The sequence below is a fragment of the Eptatretus burgeri genome, chromosome 2, assembly GCF_056783735.1.
Source record: "Eptatretus burgeri isolate ZD-2024b chromosome 2, Ebu_testis_v1, whole genome shotgun sequence".
NCBI classification, from domain to species: Eukaryota; Metazoa; Chordata; class Myxini; order Myxiniformes; family Myxinidae; genus Eptatretus; species Eptatretus burgeri.
The window spans coordinates 60,653,164-60,662,428 of NC_140962.1; the positions used below are offsets into that span (position 1 = coordinate 60,653,164).

A 9,265-nucleotide genomic window follows, 5' to 3' on the forward strand; every position below is an offset into this window, starting at 1 on the left:
AGAGATACTTGGGAGTCGGATGCAGATAGTCAGACGCAGAAGGATGCAGATGGTGTAACTATCAAAAAATAATGAAATCAAAATGAGGTGGGGCTAATACTTTAACTGGCTTATGCATGAAGAAAACCCAAGAAAAAAGACAGAAGAGGTCGTTGTAAATCAAGGAATGACAACTAGCATTGATTTGGAAGAGATTAGAACAGCATTGAGAGGAATGGAAAAGCAGTGGGAGCTGATGATGATATGGATTTGCCTCAGTGAATATATGGTCCCAGTCCTGAATAAACTTCAATTGTGTTGTAATAAAATAAGAAATTCCAAGAACATAGAGGCAAAGTATTATGGTACCAATATTTAACCCTTTCATTCAATCAATTTAATTGAAGGAAAACGGTGCATCCAATAATGCAAAAAACTACTGAGGAATTGCACTCCTACCACATACCTTTACGATATGGAAGAGTTATAGATCAGAGACTGAGGAAAATAATGGAAATTCATGAAAGTCAATTTGGATCCATGCCAGAAGCACCTCTGGAAGAAGCACTGCAGATGCCCTTTTTGTTTTGATACAAGTGATGGAGAAATTCCAGGAAGGTCAAAGCAACATAAAGTTTGTATTCATTGATATCATTAAGGATTATTGACCAGGTTCCTCGAGAGGAAGTCTCGAGATGTTCAAGAAGTTGAGCCCCGGATAAGTATGTACAGCTGGAGCAGAACATGTATAAGGAGTGCCAGATAAGAGTAAGGAGGCTGCCTGTACTACCTGTAAAGATAATTTTAATGGCTACTTGGATCCCAATGTGGGGGGAGAGTGAGAGTTTTGAAGTTAAAGTTGAATTACACTAAGGATTGGAATCTGAGTCCCTTCCTCTTGCTGATTGTCATGGATGTTCTAACTGAGTAAGTGAGACAGGAATTGCCATGGTCAATGGTGTTTGTAGATGACATTGAGCTATATGGTGGGGATGGTGAGAATATGACTCAGCATCTTGAGAAATTGAGAAAGGTGCTGGAAAATAGGGGTATGGAGATTAGCAGACCAAAGACTCAATGTATGGATTGTCAGTTTGAGCCTAGGGAAGAGGATCGGGGTTAAGGTGTAAATATTATGAGTGAAGATCTGGAGAAAGTGAGTAACTTCAAGTGTCCGAGATAAGTAATGACAGAAGTTGGGAAGATGGAAATGGAAATTAAGATGAGGAGAGAGAAAGAGTATGTGGTGAGGTGAGTGATGGAGATGGGATTGCCAGGAAGAAGAGGAAGGCCAAACACCAGATGGAAGAAGGTGGTGATGAGAGATTTAGAAGTTGTGGGATTGGAAGAAGAATGAGCGATAGACTGGAGGAGATGGAGAAGGGTGATCAACCATTATTGTTGTGACCCAATGTAAAAAAATAGGAAAAGCCGACATAAAAATAATAATAATAAGATGACTGTTGGACTATGAGTTTATAATTCAACTATATTGCTCACCAGATTGAAAATCATTAGATCATATTAAACTAGAAGGGCACTCTTCAACGTCATGACATCGCCAGATATGCCTCCGCCCGCATTATTACATCATTATAGTTTGATTTAAATCCCTGAACCCAGATTCAAAATAATAAATAATTCTGGTTGCCAGACAATGCGTCCGATGAGGTTGAAATTTAAAACATATATTTCCCATGATGACTAGATCATAATTCTGAAGTTTCACATCGATTGAGGATGCGGTTCAAGATAGTTTTTTTTTTAATGATTTTCGTTGAATCCAATATGGCTGCCAGACCATGTGACCTATTAATTATTCATGAACACCTTGATATCCCTAAGGTTGGGAAACATTGGGTGAAGTTTCTCCTTGATCTGTCAAGCTGTTCTGAAGAAGAATATTTTTAAACGTTTATTCTTCAAAAAATTGGAGCTGAAAAACCATGTGATCTATTACGTCATCGGTAGAGGAGTTTTTGTTCCTTATAGGCGATCATACCTGCAAAGTTTCGCCTCGATGTGTTCAGCTGTTTCAGAAAAGATTTTTGAAGGTTTACATGTTTTAAAAAAAAAAGTTTTTAAAAACATGTTTTTTCAAAAAAAAATTGTGTTGTTTATGTGACCAATGCAATGATGTCATCAATTTTTCTCCCATACAACTTAGCCCTAGATAACCCTCAAAATTTTTCATACTGATCGAATAAAGTGTTTGGCATATGCAATTATGATGTCATAACAAAGCCACCCATGACATCATCAAAAAATCACTTGTTTCCCATGGGGAGTACTTGACTTGTGCCAAGTTTTCATTTTTTTCATGGAGTGGTTTCGAAGATACAGAGGTCAAAAGTTTTTCCTTTTTTTTCAACATGGCTGCCACATCACATAACATATGACGTCATTATTATCATAACATTCTCGATGAGTAGTCACACATGTTGTGAAAATTTTGTATCAATCGGATAAGCGGTTGCAGAGAAAACAGAGGAAATCAGCATGGACAGTCGTGCGTATGGACAGACAGACGGACAGACAACCCAAACACATAATGCCTTCAGCGACTTCTTCAGCAGAGGCATAAAAAACAACTACCCTGCTCATCATAAGGCCATAGCAGAATTGTGGGCAGGAAGGAGATTTTAAAAACAGGATAATGATTACAATTTTTGAATAAGAGTATTTTCAAAAATTGCTTTCAAGAGCACCATTTCACATTAAATATTCTAAGATGTATTCCATAATTTACTTAAATGTGCCATGCGAAACTTTTTGAAGTGACATTCATTGACAGGTGCAAAAACTCATTGTTCATGGCAAAAACTCTGTTGGGCTTGATTGAAAACGTTCATGTATGATGCTTTTTATAGGAACAGAAACAATTTGGCAAAATCTCAGATGAGCGCTGATGATAAATAGATTATTGGTCTCAGGCCGAGCCTGTAATGATGTGTCGGAGCATATTTGGAATATTTGCTCGATGTATATTTTTCCATTTCAGTTATATAACACACTCAGCTCAATTTAAGATAGACAACGAATGCTTCATTAACAATTAGGATGTATTCCCACACTCTGATGATTTCCTATTTGATAGATGAACAAAAAAGCTGTTACCATCATTTTTCATTTCACTTTTATCAAAATTGGTATAAACGGAGTAATATCACATGATTGGTCACACAAAATTTGCTTTGAAACAAAATTAAACTGGAGTGAAGCCTGGAAATTTCGATAATTTGCGAGCTTTTTGTTTTTTTAACCTTCTGATGGTTTGAATTTGCTCGACAATTCGAATTTGGCCAAAGCGATTAGGAAAATATTTTTCGCCTTTTAAATATGACATCTTTTGAGATGCATCATTTGCAGCTTCAAGTAAATATTCAGTGAGTTATTGTGAGGTTAGTATGGAATCACTTCATTGTGTAAATTTATTTACCACTTCTCTTACAATTTTACTACATGTATGCCATTGCGCAAGTGATTCAAAGACAGGTGTTTATGCTCTTTGGGGCTCGTCATTTTGGAGCTGATTCGATGTTATTTCACCAAAAACAATAATGGGGCGTGAAATGGTTTTTCACTTTCATAATTCTTAAGAGGGAAAAACATGACTTGTATTTCGATGGAATAAGAAAACTCGTACATCACTTGGCAAAATGTGCGATGCTGGCTGGAAACTACATGGCAAAGGACAAACATCTGTGCCAATTGTTTTGCTGGCAAAAACAATTCCTTCATGAATGAGGGGAAAATCTTTTGATACCTCCTCATGAATGCTTTACCAAGGAAGACTATCAAGTTAAAGGTTCTCAAAGGATTTAAACAAATGCAATTAGGATTGGATTATGCTAACCACTGCATCCTTCAGTTTATAATTTGCAAAGATTTGTGTTGTTTATAAACTGCTTTTCCTCAAAGAAGAAACATCCTGGAGCCACATTTTATATAAAACATCTTATGTCAAGGAAGAGTTAGAACTGAACTGAACATAACGAACACAGTGGAAAGTAGGGAAACACACCAACAGCAGGGTAGAGGGACACGCTGGAGGAACACTTGGAGGAAGAATGGACAGGAAGGAAAATGAGAACAAGGAAAGGAAAAGGACACAGGTGATTTTTAAGACACACCTATCAACTTAGGCAGGTGAGTTTTCCCAAGAAGCTTAGTGGTGTTGGTGAGGCTCAAACGTTTGAGAGAGTGAGATTTTTCAAGAGGTGTGCTAAGTAAAGACATGGGAGGTTTTGCCGGACTGACTTTTTGGAAAGAGTCGGAGTGTAAGATTTATCAGATCTAAAGAAATATTCCCAGTGTAGGCCCAGCTACTGATTCTATCAAGGTCTGCAGTGAGGGAAGAGGCGGCTGCCTGTCTTTCTGAATAACGATGGCTATGGCAATGGGTGGAACCATTTGTGAAAGGATAAGGGTTTTCCAGAGAATCAGAATTATTGTTGATGAAGAGATAATTGTTTTAGCACAAATAATGTTGCCACTCTTATTGACTTTTATGAATATTTTATTGGTTCGTGTAGAAAACCCTCAAAATATTTCACTCTTGAAGCAGAGCAGAGACAAACAGGGAACTTGCTTGCCTGGGGTAGTCATGAGGAATCCCCCATTTAAGTGATAATGGTGGGTGGTTTTAGGTGGCTGGACTACTTTGCCATTTTTCTTCTTCTTCTTAATCTTCTTCTTCCTGACCACCTTAATTATTCCTGACTTGTGGGGTCAGCCGAGGTAAATGGTTGTTCAGCCACAAGGCTTTCATAAACTGGCTGGCCAAGCCTGACTGCCAGGAATATGGGATTTGGCAATGGTTTCAGTGATAACTCGCCTACCCTTTGTAAGACACCATGGGGACTTTATGGTCCACCAACACCTCCATTAATGGCAGACTGGTTCTCTGACTTCACGTTCTTGTGATGTAGGGTGCACACATTGATGCCTAATCCTAAATGCAAAACACCAGGGTGACAGTTTATAGCTGGGCGTGGAGATTCTAACCCAGCCGAGATTGCAAAAAGATGAGTGCACATACCTCCCAGCTATATCTACCAGCCATACTTAAAAACCGCCATCACGAAATATCTGAATTACAAAAATTCATGCAATGACGTTTGAGACATAACCGCGATGATGTAATGGTATTTGGTTGTTCTTGTAGAACCTTGGCTAGATGTTGGTGAGTGGTGACATTTCAGGAAAGGTGCAGGCACAGTCCTTATCTTTCTTGGGGATACAAAAGATGAATAACTCCACAAGATATATGATAGTGGAAGCCAGTGTGGCTTCGCGAGCATGCAACGAAGTGGTTAAGCTGTTGGAAGCAGCCGTTTCTCGTATCTAACCATCTGGGAATAGAAGGGGGGAAAAAAACCATCATGCACAAGCAGAACTCTCGGTGCAAAAGGATAATCACAAGTGGAATTACCAAAGTTTTGAATGCTCTGTGGAAAGCTATAGACTTGATAGCCTGAGAAATAGTACAAATATATTAAATAAGCTGTTTTACTGTGACTGTACGAAACAACCAACCCAAAATGGTCCTGCTTGCGATAATATCGTATGTCTTCACCTTGTGGTGCAATTACACGGAGGACGAAAGTTTGATCGATATTTAATTTATTTCCCACCAAAACGTTGTATATGTTTTGCTGAATTTTCAGCCATTATTCCTCCTCTGCAGTATTCAAGTATGACAAACATATACCAACTCAGTTCCTCGAGTCATACAGTTTATAACCAGAAGCATCGAGGTAACCATCTGTCGCTTTGCAAAACTTTCTAAATGTCCAAAACTGCATATTATAGCATCATGCTATCTTACTGTTGTGAAAATGATGATTAGAGGAGGGAATTGAATTCATCTCACAAGAGAAGAGTCTGATTCACTACTTCTTCTCACATAGTTTGCTTGTAACAAATATGTGCAGTCACCGAGGGTGAACCGTTCATTAACAAACAAATGTAGAGATGAAGCAATTGCAGAAACGTCTCTTGCCAAAACAAACTGCTGAATTTCCACGTGAGATCTCAACGGAATTGACAAAATCCGTGATCGTTTCGCTTGAATGCAAACCCGAGCTGAATGAATTATTCCGCTCGGCCACACTACGTGCCACGTCGTGCCAAACAGTACAAATAAAAACGCATAAAAGTTTGTCTGCCTGACTTGACGGTGATGGATTACAGTGTATGTCGCGTCCATGACACTTAAATGGCATCAATTTTCTTACGCTTTATGCAAGTCTTGTATATGAGGAACTATAATGTATTTACCTGTTTTGTTTACTTCTTTTTGATTTGTATATCTTCGTGATGAATTCAGCAAAATTCTAATTCACAGGCTTATGAGAAATGGAGAGCTTGGAAAGTGCCCTAATTATTATATTGTTGATTGAATAATGTTGCTTGTTGTCAAGTTAGGTCTCATTTTGATTGATGTTACCAACTGGCAGCGTATATTGTTATTATCTGGGATTTCAAATCGTTTTTTTTAAAACAATTAATGTGCAAATCAAGGCCAGCAAAAGATAAACTTACCACTGTGAGTGCCTGCCAAATTCATTTGAAAGGACTATATGCCTCTATACTAACTCAGCTGATCTCAAATTAAATTGTTTCAGAGCATGATAAAATATGCCTGGTGTTGGCTTAATGGTTATGGTGGTGGGCTTGGGATTCTAGTGTCCTGAGTTAAAATCATGCCTTCCATTGAATTAATAGAAGATGGGGTTGACTCAGCCTGTCATCCTTCTGAGGTTAGCAAAATGAGTACCAACTTTCTGGGATGATTGAGCCATTCGAGTATCCTGCGTCGGAGTGGTGTCCCATCCAGGATTGCACCCAATAGCCCAGGAGACTGCTGTGGCAGCATCGGCGCTTGGTACAGAGTATGGTCCCAATGGATATGGATTTGGATTTGGATGATAAATTAGTGAATTAGTATTTCGAAATTCTGCACAAAGGTATGTGTCTTTGCACAATGTTCTATAAAATGCATTGCACTCCAAAACTTTGTAATTGAAGGGGGGATTTAGGAGTTACATAAAAGCCCAATGAAAAAGCCCATGGCATTTTACACTTTGAAAAAGTGTAAAAACATTTGAAAAAAACATTCTTTTTTCAACACTATTAATTTTTCACACAAACAAATGAAAAGATGAAGGAAATGCCTGGTTATATGTTTATAGACTCCAACTGGAAGAAAATTGTCTCATTGAAGTTCTCTAATTTATCTTTTTTAAAGTTCTCCAATTTAGCAGTTCTCTAATTTAACAGAATTTTAGGTCTCCAATTTAGCAGAGCTGCAGAGCCCTTACATCTCCCGAGCTGGGATTGTACTGCAGCTTGTACCGAGAAGAGATTTTAATTCTCAATTTTAGAGACCATTCTACTCCAGAGAGAGAACATCTCTCCAGGACATTACAATTGCATTATTTTTCCTCAATATTAATTTTTCACACAAACAAATGAAAAGATTAAATAAATGCCTGGTTACATGTTTATGGACTCCAACTGGAAGAACATTGTTTTATTGGAATTTTCTAATATATATTTACCTCTGCTACTGAAGGTGGACGGAGGTTATGTTTTCACCCGTTTGTCTGTTTGCAGGATATCTGAAAAAGTTATGGACAGATCCTGAACAAAACTTGGTGGACAGGTTTGGTCGGTGACAAGGACAAATTGATTAGATTTTGGTGAAGATCTGAATGCGGATCTGGATATCAGAATTTTTAAGGGATTCTTCAACATTGAGAGATAGGGCCAAAACGATATGCAGCATGATATCTCAAAAAAGTTGTGGATTGATTCAGGCGAAGCTTGGTTATTGAGTTGAGCAGGTGACAAGAAGAAGCTGATTCGATTTTGGTGAAGGTCTGGATTCAGATCCGACCTATCAGTTGGATACAAAATGTAAACTGTTCAGCCTGGTTGAGGTATGTGCTCTACTGAGTGCAATTATAGTTCACTTTATAAATTAAATTAGCAAGTGCTTAGCTTTTTGGTGAGGAATAATGGAAAGGAATTTATGGTCGCTGTGAAGCAGAGATTTGGATCAACGAAGACAAATCTAACAGCTCACAATCTTCAGCCAAATAACTCCTGAATAAATGATTCATAATCGTTGACTCTTCTGCTCCTGCGTCAGTTAAGCATGGAGCATCTACTCTATCAAATCTCACATCAATCTGTGCACAATCTCCTCTTGCTTTCCTTAATTCTGAGCGGAGAGGCATGTTTACAGGGAATAGTGTCCATGGTAACACCGGCGACTTTGGGGACAAAATGGAACAAACTTGAGAGAATAATGGATGTTTGCACTTATGCACGGAGAAAGCGAGGAGTTAGCCGTCAATGTGAGTGTTACGGTGAGTGTGATTTAATAGGGATGAGTGACGGATGGAAGCATGGGCGTGGATATGCAAAAGGGGCACGATTGTAAGGATGAGTGACGGGCGGTCGCATGTGCGTCATGAGGTGCGTGTACTTTGCATGCTCGAGAAATCGTCACACGATGCGCTCGCACCTGTTACGTGTGTGACGATGCCACATTTACAGCCTGCCTTTATCTCCCTGGTTCACCAGGTGAGGCAAAGGCAGGATAAGAGATGTGAAATGTGCTACATGCCATGAAGATGGGAGGGTGCTCCATTCAATGAGGTGTGTCATGTGATCGAGGTTTCTGTCTCATGTGCGGCAAAGTCCTGAACATTGGTCATAATGTTGGAGACAAGGAAAGCAAGTATGCCCTCATCCTCACTCCATAATTCACGAGTGAAAAATATGACGCCGAGATATGCTGTGGCAGCCTCTATCACCCCTGTGAAGGCTTTGGCAGCGATCAGGACGAGTGACGAGTACGATCCCGAGACCAATGTGAGCGACTCCTTGCGTTCCCCGTGGAGAGTCCGGGATAGCCCCAAAATGACATCATAGATACGTCAACGGTCCATGGGACCACATCCACACAGCCATGTTGATCGTTCCATGTGAGCAGCGCCACACACTTGCAAACAGCACCAAGCGCCACGAGTGTGAAATGCGAATTTGAATGTGCGAGATTCGAACTGGGTGCTTTCTTTGACAGATTCTGGAGCCGCCATGATGGTTTTGTGTGAATAGTTCTATATATAAACCACGTTGAGTGCTGTATAACCGCGCCAAACGCCGTGAGTTTTAAATGCGATTTCAAAATGTGACTTTAAAGTGCGAGATTCGATCCAGGTGCCTTCTTCGACAGGTTCTCGAGCCGCCGTGGAAGCACTGAGGTACCGCA

General features: G+C 39.5%; 1 long non-coding RNA gene across 2 annotated transcripts in view; it reads right to left on the bottom strand.

Annotated features, from left to right (window-relative positions):
• The window catches only part of LOC147032141 (uncharacterized), a 97,678-nt gene that overhangs the window by 66,049 nt on the left and 22,364 nt on the right, over positions 1 to 9,265 (bottom strand). The gene's annotated exons all lie outside the window — the stretch shown is intronic.